At 38.1% G+C, this 26,930-nt stretch overlaps 1 long non-coding RNA gene across 1 annotated transcript in view; it reads right to left on the bottom strand.

Moving 5' to 3' along the window:
- LOC119705991 overlaps positions 1 to 26,930 on the bottom strand; it is an 87,499-nt gene that overhangs the window by 5,057 nt on the left and 55,512 nt on the right. The window contains exon 2 of the long non-coding RNA XR_005258374.1: positions 18,310 to 18,410. This is a non-coding gene — a long non-coding RNA (uncharacterized LOC119705991). The remainder of the gene's footprint in view (positions 1 to 18,309; positions 18,411 to 26,930) is intronic.

Below are 26,930 nucleotides of genomic sequence, written 5' to 3'. Positions count from 1 at the left end.
ATTGAATACCCAACTTTCACTAATATCAATGAAAATCACTAATAAGTTTGAAAGTTTTAATTGCCCTTATCTGCATCCTTGGAAATAATTAAAATTGCCCAAAATCTATTAAAAAGATACTTGTGTAGAAAAAAAATCAGTAGATTAAGCTCCTTCACAGTTAAAACATGACAAAAACATTTTGTGCTATGTATAAAAATATCAATAGCTAAGGTTGGAATCTGAATTAAATTTTTGTAAATGTTGTAGTTTTTCTCTTTTTTTTAATACAGGATATAGGGGAGAATGTTTAGAGTGCAGTCGACAAATTATTAGATGATCTGAATCCTTAAGAAATAAGGACCCTACAGAAAACGCTTCTCCTATTTCCCCCCATCTATTCATTCTTATGAAGATGTGTTTAGTGCTTAATATTGTATAATTGTTAAACACAGCTCTGTCTGGCTGAAGCCCTGTATCCCAGCCTAAAGCTCAAGAGACATTTTTTATCTCCAAATTGTATATAAATCCATAATAGAAGCCCAAGACTCCATACAGCCCTAAATGTAAGATCATGAATGTGATGTCCTTATAAGCCAGCAGTATAACTTTTACAAAAGGCAAACATCACACTCAAATACTGGAACTCAAAAACTAGAACTGTTTGTATTTTCTTGCTTGACTATAATGTTAGATGTATACATTATTTATTAATGGAGGATGGATTTTTCTTTTGATTAAATGCAACTGTTACTTTAACAAACAGATATGAGATCCCCAAGCTCTCAGTGTGCAGGGAATTTTGTCCATGCATGCCATGCCAATGGATTGTCAGTAATGGAAAGTGACGGAGTGTGGAGGGGAAGGGGCTTCGTTGAAATATCCTTACTTTCATGGTAATCTACCAGCTACAAATGCTTATCTCAAAGGACTGCACCTTGCTGTAATTGCTACACTTTGTCTGAAACTATAAAACATTGTTCTCCTTGGCAAAGCTGTTGAGAATAAGGCCTAATGTTTTCATGTGAAAGAAGAAAACATTAGAGAAGAAAAATCTATACATTTAAATTTAGAATTCAGTAACAGAGAAATTCAGCTTTGAATAAATAATCTAATAGTGTTGGAGTACATTTTCAATTCTTTGATATTCCCCAATGGATGAGCTAACTGTGGGATACCTACTGCTATAGCCAGATTGCTGCAAGATAAGAGGTATAGGAAAGCAAACAAACAAAGAAAACCCCATGAGAACCCTGCCCACTCTCTTTTGTTTGAGTCTATAATGATATTATAGTAGTGATCTCAGTTTTGATGACTACCTTCCAGCTGCAGCTTCACTGGGACATGATGCAATATCTAAATCCTGACTTACACTAGCCCAGTCTTGGCACTAGGGGTGGGATTCACCTCACTTGATTACAAACATACAAACATCAGGTGTCTTGACTTTTCTCTACAGTCTTTAGATAGATAACTCCAGAAAGTGAGTAATCTGCTAAATGTTTTTTCTCTGTATTAATTAGCTCCTGGAACTGCCTATCTGCTTCATACCAGTTAAAGCTTATATGATTAGTTGGCTAAATTTCACAGAGATTAATTCAATCTCAAAGTCTGTACATGAAAGTATCAAGCTCATTTCATTAATGTACTTCAAAGCATAATTCCAAAAGAATTGTTGAGACAATAATTGTGGGTTTTTTTTCATAAATCTCCTACTTTCCCAATGCTTATTGCCTAATATTTTAGGTGTGTTTAATATAACAAAACTTGATTGAATTGCAATATTAAGTCATGAGCTTTCACAAATCATGAAATGCTTTACCACCAAGTAACTGGGTAACCAACAAGCTGTTTTTCTCCAAGGCAATTAGCAGGCTCCAAAAAGCGATTTTCTTTCTTATATGAGCCCAAAGTGCGACTATTGGGCAAAATGAAAGCATTCCTATGAAGTGACCAGACTTAAAAAATTCTGTTTATGTCTAATACATTCTACAAAGATAGAAAAATGTGAAAGGTCACAACAAAGAAGATGGATGGCAATATTGTCACTACTAGAGCAGGAAGGTTCATTATCACCACCAAGTTGTCATCAAGAGACTATAAATAACAGAATATCAGACATTGGCATTCGTGATTGAAATTCTGGATATTCCAAAGTAGAATAAATTACATCTTTGGTTATGGTAGGGTCATAGCAGTCTCAAAACAAGACTATTTGCATATAAGAAATTATTTGCATGGAAACTAGCAGATAAAAGATTCAACAAAAGAGCCCATTTGTCATAAGCTGAAAGTTTAAGCTGGACTAGAGTAAAAACAGCAGTAATAATTCTACAACATTTAATGTGGAATCAGGAAAATTGTTAATGGGTGGACTTCTTACAGGTAATCTAGGTCTGACAGTAGAGTTGAAAGCAGATAAAAACAAGCAGAAGAGTTTGAAGTATCCAATCTCAAAGCCATATATTTTTCTTAATCCATAGAACTGCACCAAAATTCAGTAAGTAATTCTGTTCCAGTCATGTTATCTCTTTTTACAATACTAACAAGATAGATGGAGACTTAAGTCAACCAGTCAGGTGTCAAACATGCTCGAGTTCTTCCAGTAACAATTTAACTAATAAATGCACGCAGAAAACATTAAAGTCTGTTGGAAGCCAAATGAAATTCTCTGGACTTCATACATGACCCTCTGTATTCCATTCTGATTTTCTGATCTGTTTTGGATGTCTTCAGCTCTGTATCTTCCAAGGAATTCTGGGAAGTTTCCTTCATTCCAGATGGCTCAAAAAAAGACCCGCTGCATGATGCATCTGACCCTGTCAGCCATACTGGTGGTGCCTCTGGGAAAATGTATTTAAGAAAGGGCAAAATGGTGCACAGCAATTTGGAGAGACAGGAGGGAAGGGGAAAAAAAATGTGAAAAATAATCAACGAAACACTAATGTCAAAGAAGGAGGAAGGGGATGGCACCTTCCAAGAGCCAGAGTAGACATTGCCAGGCAACCCATGAAGACCATGGTGAAGCAAGCTGGCTCTCTGCAGACTACACAGCACAATGCCAGAGCACATATACTGCAGCCTGTGGACGATCCCGTGTGGAAACAGGTCGTGAAGGGTCTGTGGGCAATAGAGACGAGTCCATGCTGAAGCAATTCTTGAAGGACTGAAGCCTGTATAAAGCAGCAAGAGAAAATTGTAAGCAGGAAAAAGTGGTAAAAAGGAGTCGTTATGGACTTACCACAACACCAATTCACCATCCTCCTGTGCTCCTTGGGGTAGGACAGGCACAGGAGGGAGAAAGGGGAGAAGTGGGTAGAAGAGTTGAGAAGTTTTAGGTTGGTATTTTTAAAATTTTGTTCTAATTTCTCACTATTCAAATCTATTTTAGTTAACATTTAAGAAAATTCATTTCTCCAAGTGTTGAATCTGCTTTGTAAATGATGGCAGTTGGTGGTGTGCTTTAACCCTAGCCATCAACCAAGCCCCACACAGACATTCTCTCACTCCTGCATCAGCAGCACTGAGGAAAGAATTGGAAGGGTACAAACTGGAAAACCCATGGGCTGAGATAAAAACAGTTTAACAGGAAAAGCAAAAGTTGTGCAAAGAAGCAGAGCAAAATAAGACAATAATTCACTGCTTCCTATGGGCAGGCACCTGTTCAGCCATGTCCAGGAGAACAGAGCCCCATCACACATAAGAGTTAGGAAGACAAGCACCACCACTCCAAACATCCCACCATTGTCCTTCTTCCTCCCAGCTTTATTTACTGAGCATGATGCCATATGGTCTGGGATATCCTCTTGGTCAGTTTGCATCACCTGTCCCAGCTGTGTCTCCTCCCAGCCTCCCATGCACCCCCTGCTCCTTTGTCAGCATAGCAGTAGGAAAAGCAGAAAAGACCTTGTCTCTTTGTAAGCCCTGCTCAGTCACAAAACAACTCTAAATGTTTGTCTGTACGTTCAGCATAAATCCAAAACACAGTCCCGTACCAACCACTATGTAAAAATTAACTATACCCCAGGTAAAATCAGCACAATTGGTAAGTGCTTTCCCTGCCATGTGATGACCTACAAGCTTCACCTTGTTTGCAATGGGAAGAGGGACTGGCCAGCTGAGATCAACATCCCACAAGAACCTGAGGAAATAATTACTGTTTTATGACACAAGGGTCCAATGAATAAGTACACAGAAAAGAAACACATCCAGATAAGCACTCATGTAGAAACATCATTATAATTTGCTGTTTCCTATGATGCCAATATCTGATATTTCTGATCTGGTCCATTGACTCTCCAGGCCAGAAACTCCAAGTGACCACTTCACAGGAAAGAAGGGAATTTATGTAACAAGAAAGGATGTAGAAATAGGATGTGCATTTTTTAAAAGGATATATTAATATGATCACAAAAAATTAGAGGGAGAATTTCTTCTCTCTAACTGTATATGTCTACATCTAACATAGTGTAAATGTCTACACTGACATAGACTGTGCGGTCAGTGAAGGGAAATGAGGAATATTAGGAACCTTCTACTTTGAACATAGATGTACTGAGGTATATGTCCATTACAAAAAGCCTATAATCTGGTGTCTAGCTGACACTTTGGGTGCTATGTGGTCCTCAGATTTGTTCCTGACTATGTGAGCACTCAGGGAATATTCAGCAGCCCATGCAAAGCATCCCTAAGTCTTGACATGACTGAGCTGTGTGGAACTTTGCTATGGTTCAGGAGCTCTCTCTGAATTGTCTTCTCTATCCTGCCTGTAGAACCTGACCACACACATTTCCCTAAATTCAACCTGGAGATTACACTTGATATAGGACAGACTGAATAATAACCACCATGAGTCTGGTGGTTTCTGCCCCAGCTTCACAACATTCAGCTCATTGTCCGATTGCATAGAATTCTGTGGTCTTTCTCAGTTTTTCATTTTAAATGACTGAAATGGTTTTAACCTTCAAGTCTAAAAGGGACTTAGAGTGCTAAATGGGTGGAGTATTCTGCTCTCAGGCCTAGTATGAGGCACTTTGTCACTCATTTTACTGGTTTCTGTGTTTCACTGGCTTTTCAGTGTTATACAGACAACCTGGACAAGCAGCTCTTGCTTTTGAGTTGATAAGGTGCTCAGAGCTATAATTAGGAGGGATGTTGCCCTTGGGACTAGTTCTTTTCCATACCTTGTTTTCTCTCACAACTCTTTGTGCAGGCATGTGGTAAACCAGATTGAGTGCTCAGCACATTACTTCCTCCAAAGAAACCGCTGACTTATTTGTTAGTCTGTAAAGAGTGAGGAAAATACTGCTCAAGCCAGTTGTGGATACCCATTACCAAGGAAGCACTTTTCTAGTCAAGACCAAGACAGTGAGAAAATTTTTGTACTTCAATGTTAGGTATAAAGTCACACCTCTATGCTAAGTATCAGTTCTCGGGAGGTCATAAGGAACCTTCCTGAGTCTTTATATGAATGAAGCAGCCTTGGAAAATCATCACCATCACTCCATACAGCTGAAAACTCCAATAAAGTAGTTCCGCAGGGTAGTTTCTCTAGTGGCACTGCTAGATTAGGAGATTGCCAAGGCCAGCAAAGGATTTTGTTATCCTGGGGTACAAGTCAAAAGTGCAGCTGAATCTACTGAACAAGTAACCTTGCCCCTGTTTCTTAGCTGCCTCCTCTTTCCTCCTTTGCTTGCAGTTAGAAAATCTTGCCCTGAGACCTGTGCTAGCTCCAGTGTTCACTGGGGTCATCTAGAAGAAATATTTTTATTTATTTATTTATTTTATTTTTCTGAGGGAATGTAAGGGCAGGAAAGACGAGGCAAATGGACTATCATCAGACTTCAGTTCAGCATGGTGTTCAATAAAACACCAGACCTGACACAAGGGAAATACCTGGCCATGGCTAGTGAGGAAAGGTGTGAAAGAGGAATTAAGTGATCTCAGCTCTATTTTCTAACTGCACTTCAGCTTCTATTTCACTTTTCAGCTCCAGGTATAAAGGTAGCAAGCTTTATGGTTCCCCTAAGGACAACTAATGGTCTGAGAATGATAGAGTTTGGCTCTGTTTACTTGCAATAAATCTTTAGGAGTTACAGGACTACATGATTTTTATGCCAACAGCATTTGAAGCCAGCTTTCTAAGTCATTAAATCAGTTGTTTTGTTTGAGGAAATAAATGGTTGAAGCCACCTTGAGGCTAGTTTGGGGGAATTCACATCCCTGGTAATCTGTGAAGAGTCCCTTTTATCTGTCATACTGTTTTGTGCTACATGTAACTAAATTGTACCTAGTTTTTCAGCATATATGAGAGCTGTCTCACCTAACTTCGGATGTATGTGTCTACCACAGCTGACCTAATTCTATTATGCACTTTCAGTCAGAGAAAAAGTATTTTTAAGGCAGTTTCACACAACTAATCTAAACTATACCAGGAAAGACCATTTTCTTTTCATTTCCTACAGTGGAAACACATTGACAAGTTTAGATGCTGCTTTTCTAGACATCTATCTGCCTTTGTTCTGCAGAGAGAGGATAGAGTCTAAAGCAAGTGATATGGCAAAATTACACAAAAACAAATACTGTGGTGCAAGCTGTGAATATCTCTAAAGCAAAAAAACCTTGCAACACTATACAGATTTTGTGGGTTTTGCACCACATTAGTTCTAGTCCCACCCCCTGCTCTGTATAAGTTAGTGCTCTCTGGTATGTCCCACTCCCAGGCTGGGGTGGTGGGATGGGACCTTGTTGTGAGACCCTACCCTGCCCTGCCTCTTCCATAGGGAGCTCCAGCAGCTCCCAACTCCAGGGAGTCATGCCCAGTACCCATGGAGCAATTATTGTCCGGAAGTGACTTCTCTGCATTGTTCAAAACAAGTATTTAGTTTATTTTTTACAAAAGATTAGTCCAGTTTGAGGGCTGAGATCATTTGTTGATGAGAACTTTTAAGTGGTAAGTTGAGCTGACCTGAAAATCCAGTTCAAAGTAGTCTCTTGATCCAAAGTAAAAGGCCAATGTGGACATAGTATATGCTTTCAAATTTATTTACATAACAGAGGCAATTCATTAATGTATATTAAAAAAAATATATCTATAAAACATTAAATCTGATTTGGGGACCCCACTCTGGTTTATTTTGCTAGCATACATCCATTGTTTTAGCTCATGGACAGGGCAGACAACGAGAGATGGAGTCACCATAAAGGTAGTTTCGCTGAGGTTTGCATCAGTACCTGATCACCTATTTTTTAGAGCATATGTTTTCTTCTTGGGTAATATCATAGTTACTTAGGTATCCTCTATTTGGTCCTGATGTTGTTGTCAGACATGTGTAAGTGTAACAGAACTGAAAGTGTAAGTCATTCCAGGGTCACCTCAAGTATTACTAAAACATACTGGGTTGCAGCAAGGCCCCAGGGAAGCTTTTAAAATGCATATAGTGACTCCGTACAACTAGACATCTGATCTCTACAACTGTCCCTAAGTATTTGGGAACACATTGACAGTACAGTTATTCTCCAGTAATTTTAGAATCTCTTTCCCTTAAGCAATTGACGTTTTGCTGGACTTCTCTGTGGCTGCTTATGATATGTATCCTTGCATTCAGTAAGGTTCTAACTATAGGCATTCTCCATGTAAATAAATTTTTATCAGCGGCATATAGTACCAAGCAACTGACAACAAGAAGAAAACCAAGCTCAAAATACAAGTTGGATACTTGTCAGAGAAACAAATAACAGTTTTATGTGCCATAAACAGTAGGAGAGAGGATTTTAATATGACACTGAGGCAATTTCTTCTCTGTATATTTTTATTAACACCTTCACTATTTACTCAGGAGCCTAACTTTGGGTACTGGATGTTGTTCACTCTCTTTAAAAGGTGCAGAATACTAGTTTCCTTTCTTATCTTGTACTGATTCTGGTTCACTTTGGAAGGATGAGCCATGTAGTTTCCTTGAGTTCTTGGTGAGCCTTCAAGCATACATTTATGCACCAATCACACAGCATTGATACAAAAATTGGAATTAAAGCACCAGCTGTTCTAGATCAGGCACGATGGAATTTTTCAGTGAAACCAGTCATCTTGTGCCATCTGAAAAACCTCATGATAACATGCCTGCCTTCCACTGGCCACTCAAAAGACATCTGTCTCCTTCAGGTCCTCTATCCTTTCTGTCACCATCATAAAAAAAATCCTTGATGTAATTAAAATGCCTGTAGAACCAGAGAAACTGGATCTGATCTCCTGAGCAGTATGTTTTCAAGGACTACATTCAGTGTCCATGAAGTATTAGAATTGTTTCCCAAAGGAGAAATTATTTCAGAGAGCAGTCTTCTCTCACCTGCTACAGTGTTTTCAAGAAAAGCTTTTAAGAAATAGCAACACAGAATGACCTATAAGAATAAAACCTGTTTTCCCACCAGTAGAAGAGATTGACGTCAGCCCATCACAGTAACTGTGGAAGTGACAACCTAACCGTGTTAACAGAATATCTCAATAGAATTATTGTGATAACAGTTTGATAATTATATCACAATAAAGACACTCTCCAATTGCTATCACAGGCACAACATTCTTGGGGGGAAAATAATTTAAATTATTGTTATAATTTAAATTTTTATATATATATATATAATTTATTAATTTTTAAATATAATCCCTAAGGGCACAAGGGAAATAGGGAATGGGGACTGTGGTCAGTCCATAACATCTCTTCTCTGCTACCCCTTTCTTCTCACACTTAGCTGCTGCTACTGCATGGACTTTCCATATCTGCAGCTTCCTTCAGGATTATCCAACTTCTCCAGGGTGGGGTCCTCCACGTACTGCAGTGTGGATACTTGCTCCACCTTGATCACCTCCAAGGGCTGGGAGACTCCTCTGGGTATTCTCTGCTTTGCTACCTGGAACTCCTCCTCCTCCTCCTCTCAGGTGTCGGGCTGTTTCTCACTTTTTTTTTTCACTCACTCATCTCTTGGTCATTTTACTGCCCTTTCTTAAACTCTTTCTCCCCTGAGGTGCCACCCCCTTGGCTGCAGGAATCAGCCATGTCCCCTGCAGCCCCTACTGCCAGCATATGAGCATCTGCACCCAGTTCAATGGCAATAACCTTATTGTCAATTGTTTTGTCAACTAAAGAGCTTAGGTTCTAAGCTGATTGCTATCATCAAACTCATGATCTATTTGACACCGAATATTAATTTTTAAATGAGGATTTCATTGGAAGAACTGTAGCTAAGCTCAGGGATTTTGGGGCAGTATCTACTGAAAACAGTAGTCTTGTTTTCTAGCATCACATTTTATGTTATCCATAGTGGAAAGTACATAAATAGATGAGGCATAAATTATGCAGGCTTCTTCATGTATTCATCCTGAAGTATATGCCCATAACAGGTCTAAATTATATATGAAAAATTGTAAAATTCACTCTGAACAGGCACTTACATGCATATGATTGAAAGGGCAGACTAGTGTACAAACCCACACCCCCTCCAGCTGCATATGTTTGAAGCTGGCAAGGCCAAACAAAACCTCACCCCATAACTCAGTGCCTGTTCTCCACCATGGATACACTGCAGAAGGTCCCTCCTCACTGCAAGTACCCAGCAAGCTGCACAGACTTCCACCAGGCACTGCCAGAGAACTCCAACAGGAGGAGTTACCTGGGTAGTTCACTCTATTCAAATTACTGCTTTTCCCCATACAAATGGAAATGAACAGCAATAGCTCTTCCTGTCTGTCCCACATAAATGCTGTTCAAGAGATAATGAGTGCATAGAGATCATCATTGCCATCTAAGCTGATGCCACAACAATTCCTTGCTATTGCAGTAATGAGGTCAAAGTGATCAGCTTTTAACAGATAATGCTGCTGCCTTGAGTGTGGAAAATGATCAGATGTTTCTTAGAAGTACTTTAAGTTTTACAGGACCCGTGTTGAGACACTTGAAAACGGAGGTGGTGAGTTTGAGCACAAGATGGATTGGAAAATAGTGGAGGTTACGCTGCCCGTGGGAAAATCATTTTCAAAGGAATACATGGTAAGGCTGGGGAATATAAAATACCTGTTAACATGCATATAATATATTTGCTCACTCTGCAGCTATTAGTTTCACTATCTGAGCAATAACTGATGTTTCAGTTGAGAGCAGGTAAGATTTGCTTGCCTAAGTTACAAAAAATACCTATTCTTCTATGAGAGAAATAGCAGCTGGAGACATCCATTGTTAGAAATCTTCAGATGCTGATAGGAACTGATTGCTAGAAGGCATTATTTTGAAAACTAGGGAATTTGGAATCAAAATAAACAAGTTGCATAGCTGGTTTTTGCGTGGCATGTTGCATAATGTAACACTTATGAAGCTTTGATTCATGAAACAACACCAAACTACAAACAGGTACCAATATGAAGCTAGAAGGTGGAAAGTTTGAAAAGCATTGATGACAGACTATTGCACAGCCCCCATTGTTTCCAGCACCTTTCTGGAAGGCTAAATTAATTTGGGTTATTTGCTAGTGGGTCTTCTAGAGCAGCCTTAAGGCTGGTAGTGCTTACATGAAAGAGGTAAGTTGATGTCACCTGACAGGGAATCTAGAAAGTGCTGCCACAGTCACAGGGCAGCAGTCATTATGCACAAAGGCATAATATGCTGAAACTGTGGCCCAAGTCAGATCTTCAGCTCTGAGATAAAGTGACAACTCTGTGGAAAGTGACCCCTTTCCTCATGCAAGTTACGACAAATCTGTTCCTAGGAAAGGCCTAAGAAGGTGCTCCACTGGGTCATTGAAAATGCGATAATTTGCCTGAAATATTTTCCCAAGAATTCATAATTACCTCAGCTTGTTTTTGCCACTTCATTTTGTCTTTCTCTCATGCTGTTCCTTCTTGTATTCAGATCCCCTGGTGTATTATGGGGCTAATGACTAATCTGGGCGGTATCACAGTAATTTTAGCAGAAGACAGTATGGAAAAAGAATGCCATGTGATCCTGAGGAAGGAGCAACAGCTTTAAGGCAGTCTAAACCCAGCAAAGAGGAAAACTAAGATAGGTTTTCACTGTGTTCTGTGTCAGGAATATATATACTTTGATATACTCAAAGATAATTTAGATACTTGAAATTAACTGGCTTGGTTTTTTTGCCATGCAGAGTATATTCCTCTTGAAAATATCCCTCAAAGTGATTTCTAAATGTCACATCAGATTGCATGGTTCTGTTTGGAGGTGAGCCTCCCATCCTGTGCCCTCACATCTCTTCCCATGCAGTGCAGCTCACAAAAATCTAATATCAAAAATATATACTTCTCTTCACAGCATAAGGGGAAGCAGGTCAAAAAGCGGGCATGGGGCAAAAGGGTGTAAGTAACTCAAATTGCTCTATGGATTTAGGCCCTGATTGTCCAAAGCTGTAACCTGGTTGCTCTGTGATTGCTTCTCAGTGATTTTATACCAGTGCATAAACTCCCTGGGGAGAACTGATATGACATTGTCAGATTTACTTTGCCTTTTATCAAACTCCTCTCCAATTTCAGAAGGTGGGTTGGGGAACATAGACAAGATAAACCACTAAAAGTAGAACAATTTGAATTTCTCACTGTGCCTCCATGTATTTGGGGTAGGGTGCTCTCTGATGCATTTCAGTGCTGTAAAACACAGCTAACATTCCTGTCTTTTGAAAACAACACTTGGAAGAGCTATGTTGGATCAGAAGAAATTGCACTTACCTTGCAGCTTTATGGCCATTGGTTTAAGTCCAAGTTGACATTGGCAGCTCACTGAGTCCCTGGTGGACAGGGGCCCACCACACAAAAATCACTGTACATAATCTTGTAAACTTGGCAGTCAGTGAATTAGAGGGGACTAAAACTGATGCTGACACAGAATAAATGACCCAGAACAGTAGGGAAGGGTCTGAGAACGTGATGGGTCAGAGGAGAGAGAGGGACAGAAACATGAAAATTCTTAATTGGTCAGGTATTACTTTTGCCCTAAATTAACCTTTTTTTTCCTATCTGTTTAATCACCAAAGGAAATTAAGAGAGGATCAGCCACTCTTTCATGGTTTTGGAGGAAGGTTAATTCATAAAAAAGAAATCAGGAAATATTTAGAGTGTAATATCATCAATGAGACATTTTTCATGCACTTGTTACATTGGAAGAAGACTTTTGTTATGGAAAATTTCAATTTTTTTTTTTTTACACAAAAACACAGTGTGAAAGAGATCCTCTGCTATTAAAAATAAAACATGGACACATCTATTCCTCCTTATAAGTGAAAACATAAGGAATCTATGGCAGAACTGCTATACAGACATCCACTTTTAAATATCCATTTAGAGATACAGTCTAACCTATACTGTGGTATTGTTTTGCTTCTGAAAACTGGACCACATTCAAATATTGAAGAAGCCCCAAACAACACCATAGAGTAAAAAATCTATGCTTCTAAGTTTATCTCTTACAAGTAAATGTTAAGCTATTGCCAATTGTCTGTCCATATTAATAAGCAGAACAAATATAAGTTCATTGAGACCTAAGGATTTAAGATGTGCTGCAGTAGTTTTCCATTACATTACAAATTCAAATACTTTTATTCTGAATTTTCATGTAGAATCATAGAATATGCTGTGTTGGTAGGGACACAAAGGATCAACATAGTCCAACTCCTGGCCTGCACAGGGCATGCCAAGAGTCACACCATGTCCCTGAGAGTGTTGTCCAAACACTTTTTGAACTCTGCCAAGCTGGTGCTGTGACCACTTCCCTGGGGAGCCTGTTCTTGTGCCCAACCACCCTCGGGTAAAGAACCTTTCTCTAATCTCTAAACTAACCCCTCCCCTCACACAACTTCAGGCCATTCCCTCCGGTTCTATCACTGGTCACCAGAAAGAAGGATCAATGCCTGCCCTTCTGCCTCCCCTTGTGAGAATGTTGTAGACGTGTCCCCTCAGTCTCCTCTTGTCCAGCTGAACAGACCAAGTGACCTCAGCCACCCCTCATATGGCCTTCCCTCAAGGCCCTTCACCATCTCTGTAGATTTCCTGTTCACACTCTCTAATAGCTTTACATCCTTTTCATATTGGGATGTTCAAAACTGCACACATCGGCAGCTCTTTCAGATAAGAGTTCTTACATTTAAGTGTATAATCTTCTTATCATCCCTTACTTTGTTGAAACTTCTTGTGTGAGTAAGAATGTTTGGTCTTCAGAGAATTTTGTGGAAATAAGTCCTTAAATTGTTTCGGACCTTGGATCTGTCCATTTATTTGAAAAGGAAAAAAAAGGGTGAGACTCAGGAAGAAGGGATAGAGTCATCCATAGGGAGACTACTTATGCATGGGACTACTTATAGTGAATATCCTTCACAGGCAATACAGTAGGAAATATGAAGGAAAGATTTCTAGGAAGGGGATATGTCATTTATTAAGAGATAAAATAATCATCAGAAGTTTAAAAATGCCATTCTATCTATAAACCATTCTTAAAAAAACCATTCTATCTATACCATAGTTTAGTTTAGGCACAAAAATGTACAGCTGATACTTATGCTTGAAGGTAATGGTGAGGTAGAAGAAGTTAAATTAGCCAGAAAACCACCAAATTTTGAAACCAGAAAATGGCAAGTTCTAAGCAAGAAAATATCTATAGTGGTCAACAAAACCCTTTATAGTAACCAAGAGAGGGGGAAAAAGTCTATCTTTAAATTTCTATCAGAGACAAACTGGAATATCTAGTCTAGAACAACCTGAAATTGAGGCAGTTTTGATTTATGAGATAACAAGAGAGTAGCAGGTAAGGGGGGGTAACAGTTATTCATACTTTTGAAATCCTTTATTTCATAGTCTTCTTTACAGTATGTTCAAAAAGTGTTAGACCTTCCTTGATCTCAAGAATGCCTCTTAGTCTCCTGATAACAAGGGAATCAATTAAGAAGAATAGAAAAGGAAGGGTCCCCAATGGGTTTTTTTATTCCCTTCTTAGGTCACACTCAGATTTATGCAAGGGAAGAAGTTATCTGAGAGAAAGAGGAGCAAATTATCTCAATTTTTTTCTCCACAAAATTCTTTAGGTGGTAAATTTATAACCAATAAACTCAAATTACGTAGGATGGGTTTCTACTGACATCCTGAAAACCTCACACTGAATTAAATGAACAGTTGCTTGCACTCACCAAAGGATTATCTCATTTACATTTTCAAAAGGGATTACAGTGCCTTTAAAGGACAAGCATCTTTCGGGCTAATTAATTTTCTCAGACTAACTTGAAATATATGGTGAGCACTTGATTAAATATTAATATGGGGTATGGGGTCACACTTTTTGCAGTTTTCTAAATCTGTTATTTTATTGTCAGTGGTTCAAAATGTAAGTATGTACGTGAATGGTTTTTTTGTGTTTGTGTATATTTGTGTGTTGTGGGAGAAGAGAGAAAATTAAGAGGATTAATGCACATTTGCAGTATATGGCTCCTTCCAGGGAATACAGGAGAGTGTGCCATAAGTGAACAGAACACTACACATTTAATTTCCACTGGTAGTGTGATATAGTTTTATAAATCCAGGAATTTTGGAACACTATGCATAGATATATGCATAGATATGGGAATATTTAGTGTAAGCTTTTCATATAAGCATTCAAAAAACATCAGGCTGAAGAATGTGGAACCTAAGATCAAGGAAAAGCCCCACACTACCCCCTAGTGATCAAAGTTTGGTGACCTCCAAATAACAGAAAACACAATAAGTGGACTTTAGATCACAAGAACAAAAAAATGCCCAGGAGCGATGCAAGTCACTGCTGGTGTTCTTTACTTAGGATCCTTTTCATGATAGAAGAATAAAGCAATGGCTGTCGAAAGGCTGCAACTTCCAATTCCTTGGACTGAAGCCTCAGTCTTAGTAACCAAACAAATATAAAAATGTATATATTCAGAAGGAGGAAAAAACAAAACCTCAGGGGAGATATTTCAAGTGTTGTTAGGATTTGTAATAATAAAATAAAATAGAAGATTTTATTGCAAACATATAGTTGCCAAAGTATGTGTTTTTTCAGTTTTGTGAGCTATTTGCATTTTTTTAGATATACTGTTTAGCAGATATCATACATTTCTTAGCTTTACATAATTTCTTTACACTATTTCTTAGCTTTACGTAATCTTGAAATAACATAAACCAAAAGCTAGGGCTATATGTGTATGTATGGTAAACTAATTAAGCACTAGTTTATGCATCAGAGAACAGAATCTGAATCCTAGAAGAAAAAGGAATCACCAACAACAATTTCAGCACAACTTTGTAGAGATTTTACCATGTCTCATTGAAGGAATTTAGAAAGTAAAAGAATAGGCAGTGCATATTCCAATTAAATCAATGGAGCAACACAGTTGTTGTGAAGTAACTGAATCAGGATTTTTTAATCTAGTAAAGATGTCCCAGGATAAAACTAAAAACAGTTCTTTGTTAATTTTGTCCTGATATTTTTTCTATGACTGATAAACCAGTCAGTTCTTTGGCATTCTCTAACAAGTGAGAAATCACAAACTCATTTTCAGAAGCTCTCTGAGAGGTACTGCTTTTGCTGACATGGATTTTATGCCCTATCCACAGGTAGGTAATCTGCATTGGGTTCTTTCTATTCCACATTACCTAAATAAAAAACCTCTAGAAAATGAAGGCCTTTAAATTCCATTTGTAGAAGAGTTATATTATATCCTTACCAGATCTCAATATGCTTAATTGTTTGTGATCCTTTGCATTCTCAATTTTACATTATGTTTATTAGCACAGTATCTCAGAACCTTCCAAATTAAGTCCCAGCATGAAGTCCCAGCTTTAAAGCTCTATCACTCTCTCTTTCCAAAAGGACACCCCTTAAGGTCATCTTTTTCATTATATGTTTTCCTATAGCAAGTTCTGCTGAGTGTGCATCCTCTTTTCTTTTGTTGCAGTTGTGGGAAAGCTCCATCCTTACAGCTGGCAAATTCATAATATGAAGAAAAGGGAGCTGTGGAAAGACCTGACAGCTCTTGGATTAAAATCATCCAGGCCACAGGATACTCTGAATTGATATTCCATTTTATGATAGGCCACCAGTGTAAAACAGGCCATGAAGGAAACAGTTAATATTGTGATGAAAGATATACAAAGGGAAATAATTCTAATAGAAGAACGTGGAAAAGGGAAACCAAATCAAGCATTAAGGATTTCTTAAGAAAGAGCAGATGCACTTTTCAATGAGGCAGACCAAGATATATTAACAGGAGAGCAGTAGCTGAGACAAGCTGTAAAATCAAGGTAAAAAGAAAGATTGGAGGCATGAAAAAGAAAATCCACAACACCAAAAAAAAAAAAAATCAAATATCTTTGAAGAAATATAACCCCCACAATCTATAGGCCTTTCCAGAGGCACATACTTACAAACACTACCTTCAAAATTTGATAATTATTATGAATTCATATGAAATGAAAATGAGAAAATTCATGCTGGTCCTGTACCTGTATTGCAAAGATGAATATTTCATCCCATTTCTAGTAATATTATTGGGAAAAAATAGACTAATAGACTAATACTTGGCCCTAAGGCCAATGGCACAGACTGGATCACATCCAAAGTGCTTAGGGCATACTCTCTAGAGAAGATGTATGGGAGAAAATTACCTAAAGCAGTCTTCAAAATAACTGGGAAATAAATTGAAAATTAATTACATAGGTTCTCAGGATTGAAGTGCTTGACTCCTCTGACTTTTATTTGTCTATGTATACATGTCTAGGACTCTGCATTAAGCTAAAAAAGATGACAATAATTTTGCACAAAACAAAGCAATTTAAAATGAGGAGGAAATTTTTTCAAGCCACTTGCTGCATATTTGTGCAGACAATTTAAGATGGAGACTGTTGGACTTCACGCATTTAAGTTTTGCGATAAACGCAAATAGTTGATAGCTTACTACTGCTGAGGCTGATCTCAGATATTAAATTCTTTTTCAATCCCTCACAAAACTCTGACACAGCGTCATAAAGTCTAGGGAAGTCATACTTGTCATGCTCACAGGTACAGCTCTAAGAATAAACAAGTAGTATACACATTTTAATTATTAATCCCTTTCCTTCTCACCTCCCTCGAGATTGATTTGTATCTGTTCCCATCTCCTTATATCTATATTTATTTTGTTTCTTACACACATGTTTAAATTTAATCTGATTGTGTCCCTAGGCCTGTTGTTGATAATTAAACCCACGTATTTTATTCCCTACAGCATGCATTGCAAACTCTGTCTCTAAAAAGGAGTCTGAGGCTTCCCCTTGATCTATAAAATTATAGTTTTGGTTTCCCTTCTGATTAATTTTGTATTGGGTGTAGTTTTAGATTTTTCAGCCAGGGTAAATAGACCCTCCTATTTTTAAATCTGAAATATTTTTCTGATCAATGTCAAATGAATGTTTGACCTGTAGTTCAAACGTGCTAGCAAAAATGGAAAGAGTAATGCCAGTAATGCCAGTGTCTGGAGCTGTAATTTTTTGTTTGTTTGTTTTATTTCAGAAAAAAGGAAGACAGAAGGAGGGAATTGACCAACAAATTCGTATATCTAGTTATTATATTACAGTATATCAGAGAAAAAAGTTCCTTTCCATTATGATTCCATAAAATATCCTAAGCTTTATAAATTCCAGGCTCAGTGGTCTTGATGACAATATAAAACCAGATTGTAAACTCCATTTGCCCACTTAAATAGACATGTTGAATACACAAGGACTGTTCAAAGGAGTAATGTTTCCAAAACAGCTAGGAATTGATGGTATTAAGCTTTCATGTTTAAAACCAATTATTATTTCAGTTTTCCCTAGGTAATGCCATATTAAGTCATCATGACAGAAAAGACTGGAAGTTTAAACCATAATCTTTATACCTGAACATATTTCTACATGGCAGATGAATGTCCAGAGAAAGATCTTTCTGGACGAGCACAGCATTTATTTGAAATAAGTATACCACTGAACATGTGGGTGGGGCAGGGACTTCAGAAAATGCATATGTAGCCAGAAACATATATTCTTATTTTACCAGCTGTATAAAACCCTCTCTCTATATATCTCTATTTTCTTGTATCATTAGATCTTCACAGGAAAACACAAAAGTAGTGTGTATAAAAGCAAATAGGTCAGTGAGCAACATTCCAGGTTTACAACATGTGAAGTTAAACAGCTTCACTCAATATCATCACCAAAGGAAAATATTTTTATTCATTCATTTTTCTTTCCCTTCCCACTGTTGTGTTTTCTGATATGCTGTGCAAACACATAAATCACATCCATGGAATCTGGACCCTTACCTTGCCATTTTCTTATCCTGGGAGACTCTTTAGAACTTGAGAGATTCTTTAAGTTGTTCTCTTCTTAAGGACTTTTCCTTCGTCTCCCTATTCAAGAGAATCTGAAAAAATGTCCATGAGAATCTTTAAGAAATATGTTTATAATAGGCTACTGCAGAAGACACTGTAAATGAGGGTACAATGGCTTCATGGAAATCTTAGCAGAGTTTAGCCATGCATCTTGGCTGTAGACATCTGTATGTTTTAGCATGCATGACTGCTGTACAACCTGAGGACACACTGTGACATTCCTATGTGCTGCCTTTGACAACACCACCTGTCCATATTGCTTGGAAGAGCTCACTGCTGCTATGGAGATGCATCAGAATGCTCACACTCTCAGTGAGCCTTCATGTACCATCTAGAAAGCCCAATATTGTGCAGGTGGAAGATTAAGTTTGCTTGCTTGGAAAATCTTAGAAAAGTGAGAACAAAATGATGCTGTTGAGTATCACCAGGGAAGTGATTTCTGCCATCTGCAGGTATCAGTATGAAGGGCTCATCTGGAGGTGCATCGCTGGGTTCCCAGTGTCAGAAAGAATGCAAGATTGTTGCTACCACATCTGTTATTATTATTATATAGTTACCTAGCTTCGAGTACCTGCACCTTTCTTGTGGAACAGACCCCAAAAAATCCCAAAGTAATCAGCATTTGCTTGTTATAAATCAGTATTGAAGAACTAAAAGCAAGACAGTCTAATGCTGCAAAAAGCACTATTCAGAAACATGTAGACCTTTCTTCCCAGTAATATTCCTAGAATATGAGTGCCCCTGATGTCTCCATGTTATTGCCATTATTTGTTCCCTTTTGTGATTTTTTTTTCATGTAACTGTTCCAAATACTATTGCACACTGGACACCTGTGGCTCGTTTTGAAGGCAAATCATGAATGTGGACATAGAGCTTCCCTGTTTGTCCCATCTGGAGAGTATCAGCAGAGCTTTCCATAAAGATGTATTGCTAGAAAGGTTTCAGAAGGTAAGCCAGGGTTAACTTCCTTCCCAGCACTGAGCTGCAGCACACAAACTAATTTACAAATTAAGAACAATGTTAGATAATGCATCATAGAAGATGATGCATTGAGGCTACTATTGTATATCCTGATCCTAAAGGAATTGCAGAGGGAGAAAATTATTCTGAAACAAGTTTCTGGCTGCTGCCTTCCCCCTGCTCCCTGTGATTGCTGTATTGTAGGTAACATGGTGTGTGTCAGAGGAACAATGGCGAATGCGGCCAGCAGTGGCTTGGGAAGGCTGCAGACCTCATACTCAGGGGAGTGGTGGCAGCACAGTGATTAGTGTTCAGGGCAGAGCTGCTCCTGGAAAGAAGCCCTAGGGACAGTCAGGTTTGAGGACAAGTTCTAATACCATTGTGGCTGGTATTGTTTCCAAGTTTCCAATGAAGACAAACCTCAGGAAAATCAAAATTAGAGAAGTGCTCAGGTCTTGACATGGAGAGGTTATGGACTGAAGCATTGTGTTACCACCTGCACAGGGACGTATTATCAATATGCGGTTGTCTCAAGAGATGCATTTCTGAATTTTAGTAGCCATGTATATATCAGACCTGAGGAGGGAGAAAAAGCCAGGTTTAGGTAATTCAGCAATAGGGTTTTAGGCCATGTCTTTGCCTGTGTTGCTCTAGCTAATTTCAGTGAACAAAACCTTGAGTTATACTTATGCCTTATTTACCCAAATATTGCTGAATTGAATTTGGCAAGTATGAGCTGTATAGGAGCATAACTTCATAGAGGTTCTCAGATGGTTGATCTGTTTGTCAAGAATGTTCTGACTTTTGTCTGCAGTTCTCTTTTGTTTCCCTTTTTGTGAAGTGTTTGGTATGAGATACATTATGAGTTTAGGCATTACACTAAAAAACATTCATTGTAAACCAATTTTAAAGCTAAATTTTGCTTTGATTTCTGCCACATAAAGCAACAATGTCATCATGGAAATAGTATGAACTAAAAAATATCAGTATCTATTCTTTTCAAAAAAGAAAAAAACACTTAGCATAATCTGCATGTGAACAATTTATGAACATGATGTATCCAAGGGTATCCACTTACTCTAGTCTTTCCATATTTGCAAAGTGTATGCAAGTAATATTGTACTTGTGCTCTATTTGAAAGAGTAACATGATAGGTAATAAGTATCTCAAATTTATTGCTTTTACTCTCAAAATTTGCAGAAAGACATCGTGTCTTGATATTTTGATTTTTGTACAGAAATGAAAAACACTGAGAATATCGTGCTAGCTGCAAGTGTATGACCTGTTGTAAGATTTATTAACTAAACCCAAAGCTATTTCTTGTTTCTAATCACAGCTTTATATACCAGACATTGACAAAATATGCGGAAAGTACAGAGAACAGTGCAAGCTAATCACTAACTTTGGCTGTCAGAATATTTTGCTCTGGAACGTAGGTGATTATGATTCAGCATAAAAGGCAGCTGCAAGCCATTCAATACTGTCTTTCATGGGAAGGGATAAGAAATGATCATCCAGCCTTCTAAATTACACACCTTCCTTCTAACTTTGCCAAGATTCATTTCTTCTTTCTCTTTCAACCTTTGTTAAAAAAGAAAAAAAGAAATTTAATGATACTATTCTCATTATACAGCTATCAGTTACATAAAATATCTTTGTTTAGAGGCCTAATAAAATTGGTCATATAAAGAGGAAATGAGATTTTGAATGTAAAACGAAGCTGACAGTGCTCTTCTATTACTATGGTCTTATTAGGAAAAATTCTCTGACATCTGTTTATCCCCTGCAGCCAACCTTGTATTCAGAACACAGTAATTGATTCACAGCATCCACTGGGGATCTAACTGGCTCACTTTTCCACACCGCACTACACAGGTATCTCTGCAGCTAATTCTGAATGTACATCTACATCGTTATCTCCTGGTGAACTGTGACCCGAAACACTTTGGAGGCCCAGATGAAAGTGCTTCCTCACCCCTCCAGTGCTGAGGGTGCAGGCGTTTCTGCAGCGCAGCAATTCACCCAGGACACCCAATCACAACCAGCCCCTTTGAAGCCCCGCTCAGCTGGGAGACCATGAATGATTCATGGCTTCTCTACACACACTAAAGGGGGAAGAGCAAAGCTAGTGTGTATTATTCAGGACTGCATCCTCAATAAGCCTCCGTGTTCAGCAAATTGCTACAACGTTTTTCTGCTTAGTCCTCACCTGTACACAACATCTCTTTCTGTGCATAACCTTCTCATTTTAACAAAGATAGGCTGATTATCTAGGAGGCCATGGTAATTAACACCAGTAAAAATAAAGAAGTCCAGTGTCAGTGCACAAAGCCAACATTCAAAGGATTATAAGGAAATTATAGTAGACCAAACAATACCAATTTCACAATGGTTGAACTACCATTTTTTTGTTTACCCACTTCCATTTCCACGACATCACAGGGTCATTTGGAACCCAGTTTAGTTGTGGGTTTCAGACTCCGTACATATCTTGTTTGTTTTGAACTCCCATTCAACGTTGTAACAATCAAATATCAAAGAAGCTGATATTTGCAATTAGTAGCTGCAAAAGAATCACTGAATTTCCAGGTATCCAGGTAGTAGAGCCAGACACCAGTCCTCGAACTGTGTCTCTTAAAAGGCTGTTTTCTTATATTCCCACTCTCAGAAAGACTTCCAGAACAAAAGATAATTATGGCTCAAATAATAAATTTTCTCTTTGCATTCAAATACCTCATTATACATCTGTGCTGATAGGATCACAAGACAGCCAACATCTACTAGTCATTCCAGTCCTTCCTGAAGAGGGTGAATAGATCCTGCTGAGGTCACAGGTTCATAACCCTGTTCCTTAAAGTTAAAATTCAGAAAGGGGCAAAGACAAAAGGTAAGTTAGTCCCCATTGTCATCTTCATTGCTGGCATACAGATGAGGTAGCACAGCTAAACCTCACTCATGAGAGAATAACATAAGTGCTAAGAAAGTAGAGAATTTAATGAACTGGTTTTATAACTTCAATTGTAACATTCCAACTTCTCAAGATTCATGCCTTCAGAGATCACATAGTTCTCGTCATCAATTTCTCTTGTTTTCAAGCGCAGTAATTATTAGATTAATGAATTAGGTGAACACAAATCTACAGCACAAAAACCCAGGGAATCTGGGGGTGCTGGTTGAGAGAAGCTGAACATGAGCTAGCATATGCTAGATAGCCAACAAGGCCAATGGCATCCTGGCCTGTACCAGCAATAGTGTGGCCAGCAGGACCAGGGCAGGGATTGTCCCTCTGTACTCAGCACTGGTGAGACTGTATCTGAGTGCTGTGCCTAGTTCAGGGCCCCTCAACTCAGGAAGGACTTTGAGGTACTGGAGTGAGTCCGAAGAAGTGCAATGAAGCTAAGGAACTGTCTGGAGTACAAGTCTTACCAGGAGCAGCTGAGGGACCTGGGGTTGCTTAGCCTGGAGAAAAGGAGTCCCAAGGGGTGACCTTATTGCTCTCTACAGCTACCTGAAAGGAGGGTGTAACCAGGTGAAGGTCAGTCTCTTCTCTCAGGTAACCAGTGACAGGACAAGAGGACAGTCATAAGTTGTGCCTGGGGAAGTTTAGGTTGAATATTATGAAGAATTTCTTCACAGAAAGGGTGATTGATTGGAACAGACTGCCCAGGGAGGTGGTGGAGTCATTGTCACTGTCATTAAACACTGGAGGTGTTTAAGGAAAGACAGAACATGGTGCTTAATGCCGTGGTGTAGTTCACAGGGGGGTGTTCGGTCATAGCTTGGAAGTCAATGACCTCAGAGATCTTTGACAACCTAATTGATTATGTGATTCTGTGACTTCAGAAGGCTTTATTGTAAGGCTTATGATGCACTTAATTCAGAGTTCTTAAAACAGGATACACCACAAAGGAAACAGCCTGATAGGACTGAACCTCCTAGCAGAAAGGTAGCCACAATTACTTTTCTTTTAATCATGACAGAAAGAAGAAGAGGAGCTGTTTATAGCCCCTCAGGAACAGAAAATTTCAGGAAAACACTGCCTCATCTGGGAAATCTAGTCTCACTAGGTTAGGGAGATGGGTCCCTTGCTTTTATCCCTTCTGCCCTTGTGAACCCTGTACTGTAGGCCAACTTCAGTAGAAGCTAAGAGCTCTTGGAAGCAGGAATTTTGGATGGGTAGGAAAGTTCGCCTTTACAGCCTGAAGAATTAGCCACAGAAATGAAGCACAGCACCTCTACCCCATGAAAGGAATCTCCTTAATCCATCTGGATGAACAGAAACTACAATTAAGAGAAGAATTTGCAGTGAATCAAAAAGTACTTCCTTTGTCATCCTGCTACAATTGACAAACTCATAAAATGGGCAGGTTGCCAGAAAGACCCTATTCTTTTGCACTTTTTTACCATATAACAGTCTCTAATGCAACATGTAGGGCTTTAGCATGACTTTTCTGAGGTCTTTAACTCTACTTGTCCAGGATACAAAGAGGGTAGTTAGTTATGATTTCTGCAGGCAAGATACAGTTTGCAATCCTGCACATTAATGATTTTTTTAATAATGTTGTAAAGAAAATGGAGAATCTTTGCTCACATATAAGTATTTCCAACTAACGGCATTAAGGTCATCTATTGAAAAACAGCTAAGATGGTTAGAATCACATTGAGGGACAAAGTAAAATAAAAGAGAGGTTTTTTTTTAATAGTACTCCTTTGGAGTTTTTAAACAATTAGTGAAAGATGAAGAATTACTGAAGGACAATGACTAGGTCTTTAAAGGTTAACCTATATTCCTATAGAGGAATATGCTATGTCAAAACAAGGAGCAGCCAAGGCACACTGCAATTCAGTAGGAACTGTACATATATATTTTTATATATAATTATATGTAATTGTATACTACATGCAAACATTTATATGAAATGGTTATATGTGCAAGAGGCTCTTTGTAGCCAAAGCTAAAAGTACCAAAGAAAAGGCAGCAACAGTCATCTAGGATTCATTGGCTGAATGTCCTTAGTGTAAGGAGATACAGCTTTGGTCATTTGCAAATGCCTCCCTCACTGCAAAATACCTGTGATCCAAAAAAGGGCAAATCTCTGTCTCCTTCTAGGCTAACCTATGATTGTTGATTAGGCACCCTCTTCCCAAAATGTGCACGGAAAAATATTCCTGCAATCCCCTTTATATTAATGACTGTCTAGAAGAGATGTGTGATTAGGTCAGTTTTTCAGTCCCAATATTGTTATATAAGTCACCTCCATGTTCAAACTTGGCTCTTCTATTAGACACAGGGTTAGATTCAAGACAATTTCTCACAGTCTGTCAAAAGCCATTGCAAGGTGTTGTTTGTATGCATTATTTAGAGAAGTTGTGACTGATTTAGACATTCGAATACTATCTAAGGGCTAGACAACGTAAGACTAGGCAATGCAGCACTCAGCTCTGAAGGGTCACATCCCAAATTTTGTACATAGTTTTAAGACTCGAAGGCTTGTGTCTTTGTCAAATTAGATAGATATCCGAGCAGTAGCTAGGAGCTTAGTTGGGATTTAAATTGATTGATCAAATGGATTGATTAAATGTTAGCTCCTGAGACAGATATCCTAACGTAAATTACAACTCATTTCTTGAACATTGTATTGTTAAAACTGTTTCTAAGTTTTTCAACTAAATACACAGGGAATTACAGTGCCTCCTGTTATCTAAACATTAATATTAAGAATATCTTCAATTTAGATTTCTATAATCTCTAGGCCCTAAATTAATAATTAATTTTACTCTATAATTTTACTTTATGGTGGGTCTATAACTTTATTGGCACAAATTGCTAAACCTGAAGTTTAAAGAACTGAATTAAGTACAGCTTTATTGATCAATTTAATAATACCCATAAGACAATATTTTAGTTTAAAAACACAATTAAACTTATTTTCTGAGTTATATGATAGCTTCATTAATCAAGTATTCCAGCATTGCAAACAGAAAAATCTTTTGATTAAGAAAAAAAATGCCTTAACTTATTTGTAAAATTACGCCTTCTCTAAGAAATGCTGTGTTTCAATTGCTTTTTGTGACTAGCTGGATATCCTTTCCAGTTGCCATTTGCATTATACAAAATTGTTAAATTTTTCTACAAGGTCAAACTTCTTTTCCCCATTCTTCCGTAACATGCAGAACACACAAAACATCTCCAGTCATTAAACCAGTGGAAATAGTAATAAGAATAATACAGAAGACAATTATATTATTGAGAATGTTCAATTATTTTGCAGATTATAGCACTCAGAAAAAAAAAAATTCAGGATCAAATTAAGGATGTAGACACAATCCACCTCTTATTTACACCAGACTTCCTCAGGTCTTCATTTCTGCACCCCTTCTCTTCAACTCAGAGAGTAAAATAAATATAAGGTCTCTCTAGCATAGCATAGATAGATGAAAAAGAAAAGCTAAACTTTTCTCTTTTTGTCTTTTAATTTTTATTGGTTTATATTTGCATATTTAGCAAAAAAAGGTGTCCATATTCCCTTAGATCTGCAATTTAGCAGAAAGCCTTTTGCATATATTCACAGTTATTTAAACAATTAAGTGCAGGACTTAGGTAATATGTGGATACATATGCTTGTTCTTCTGTAAATTTTCTTACTACAGTATATGGATCTGTAGTGACCTTGGGCTCCCTTTTACACCATTGCAAAGAAATGGGCATTTCTAGCCTGCAATTCATCTAAATTGTTTCAGATGCCTCCTTCTGTTGAGATGTTCCTATCCCAAGTCACAGTGTCAGGAAGGTGATGATTTAGCTCAGATAGATATCCTTGTACAGTGCCAAATCTGTGTTATTTTCCATACATTTTCAGCTGTCTTACTGAGAAGAAAAATGTTTTAAGAAGGGCTCTAAAAGGAGGAAGGTTACTAAGAAAGGCAGCAAGGGTTACAAGTAAAAGGAGCCAGTAGGAAAGAATGTACACAAGAAAAGCATTCCAAACACATGGAAAGCTGGAAGGAAGGTGCATCAAAGTGAGCAGTAGGTATTATATTAGAAAGCAGCGCCATGAGACAGGCAGTCAGATCTAAGAAATTCAGAGCCACCAAGGTGAAACCAAAAAGCTTCAATTCCCATCAATTTGATGGAAATGCTAAAGATGATCTAGTGAAAGAACCAGAAGAGCAAAAGCCTACTAGGGCACAACAAACAAGGATTGTAGATTGCTGCATTTGTGTGTCACAAATGTAGAAACTAAATGGAGGAGGAACTTACAAGCACAAGAGGAAACATATATGTACCAGAGAGTATTATGGTATATCATATATGTGCATCCCTTCTGAAGACATAGTGGCTTGAGAGTCAAATATTCCCCCAACTAGAGTCAGTTTTAGGAGATGAAACATCTTCACTAGAAACATTAGAAAAAGTAGTTCAAATATTATTTGCTTCCTTCATCTTTCAACCTTACCATTCATTTTTCTTTTAAAAAATTTCCAGGCCATTTGGCACACATGATAGTCTCCTGCCTCTAAGTAACTGAAGAGGTTAACCAAGCCACTGAACACTGAAATATTCTTGCCTAAGCAAGCACAGTAGGGGTCTC

Source organism: Motacilla alba, chromosome 1 (assembly GCF_015832195.1).
Source record: "Motacilla alba alba isolate MOTALB_02 chromosome 1, Motacilla_alba_V1.0_pri, whole genome shotgun sequence".
Classification (NCBI taxonomy): domain Eukaryota; kingdom Metazoa; phylum Chordata; class Aves; order Passeriformes; family Motacillidae; genus Motacilla; species Motacilla alba.
The sequence above is the reverse complement of the archived record's forward strand: the minus strand, read 5'-3'. Positions and strand labels throughout refer to the sequence as shown.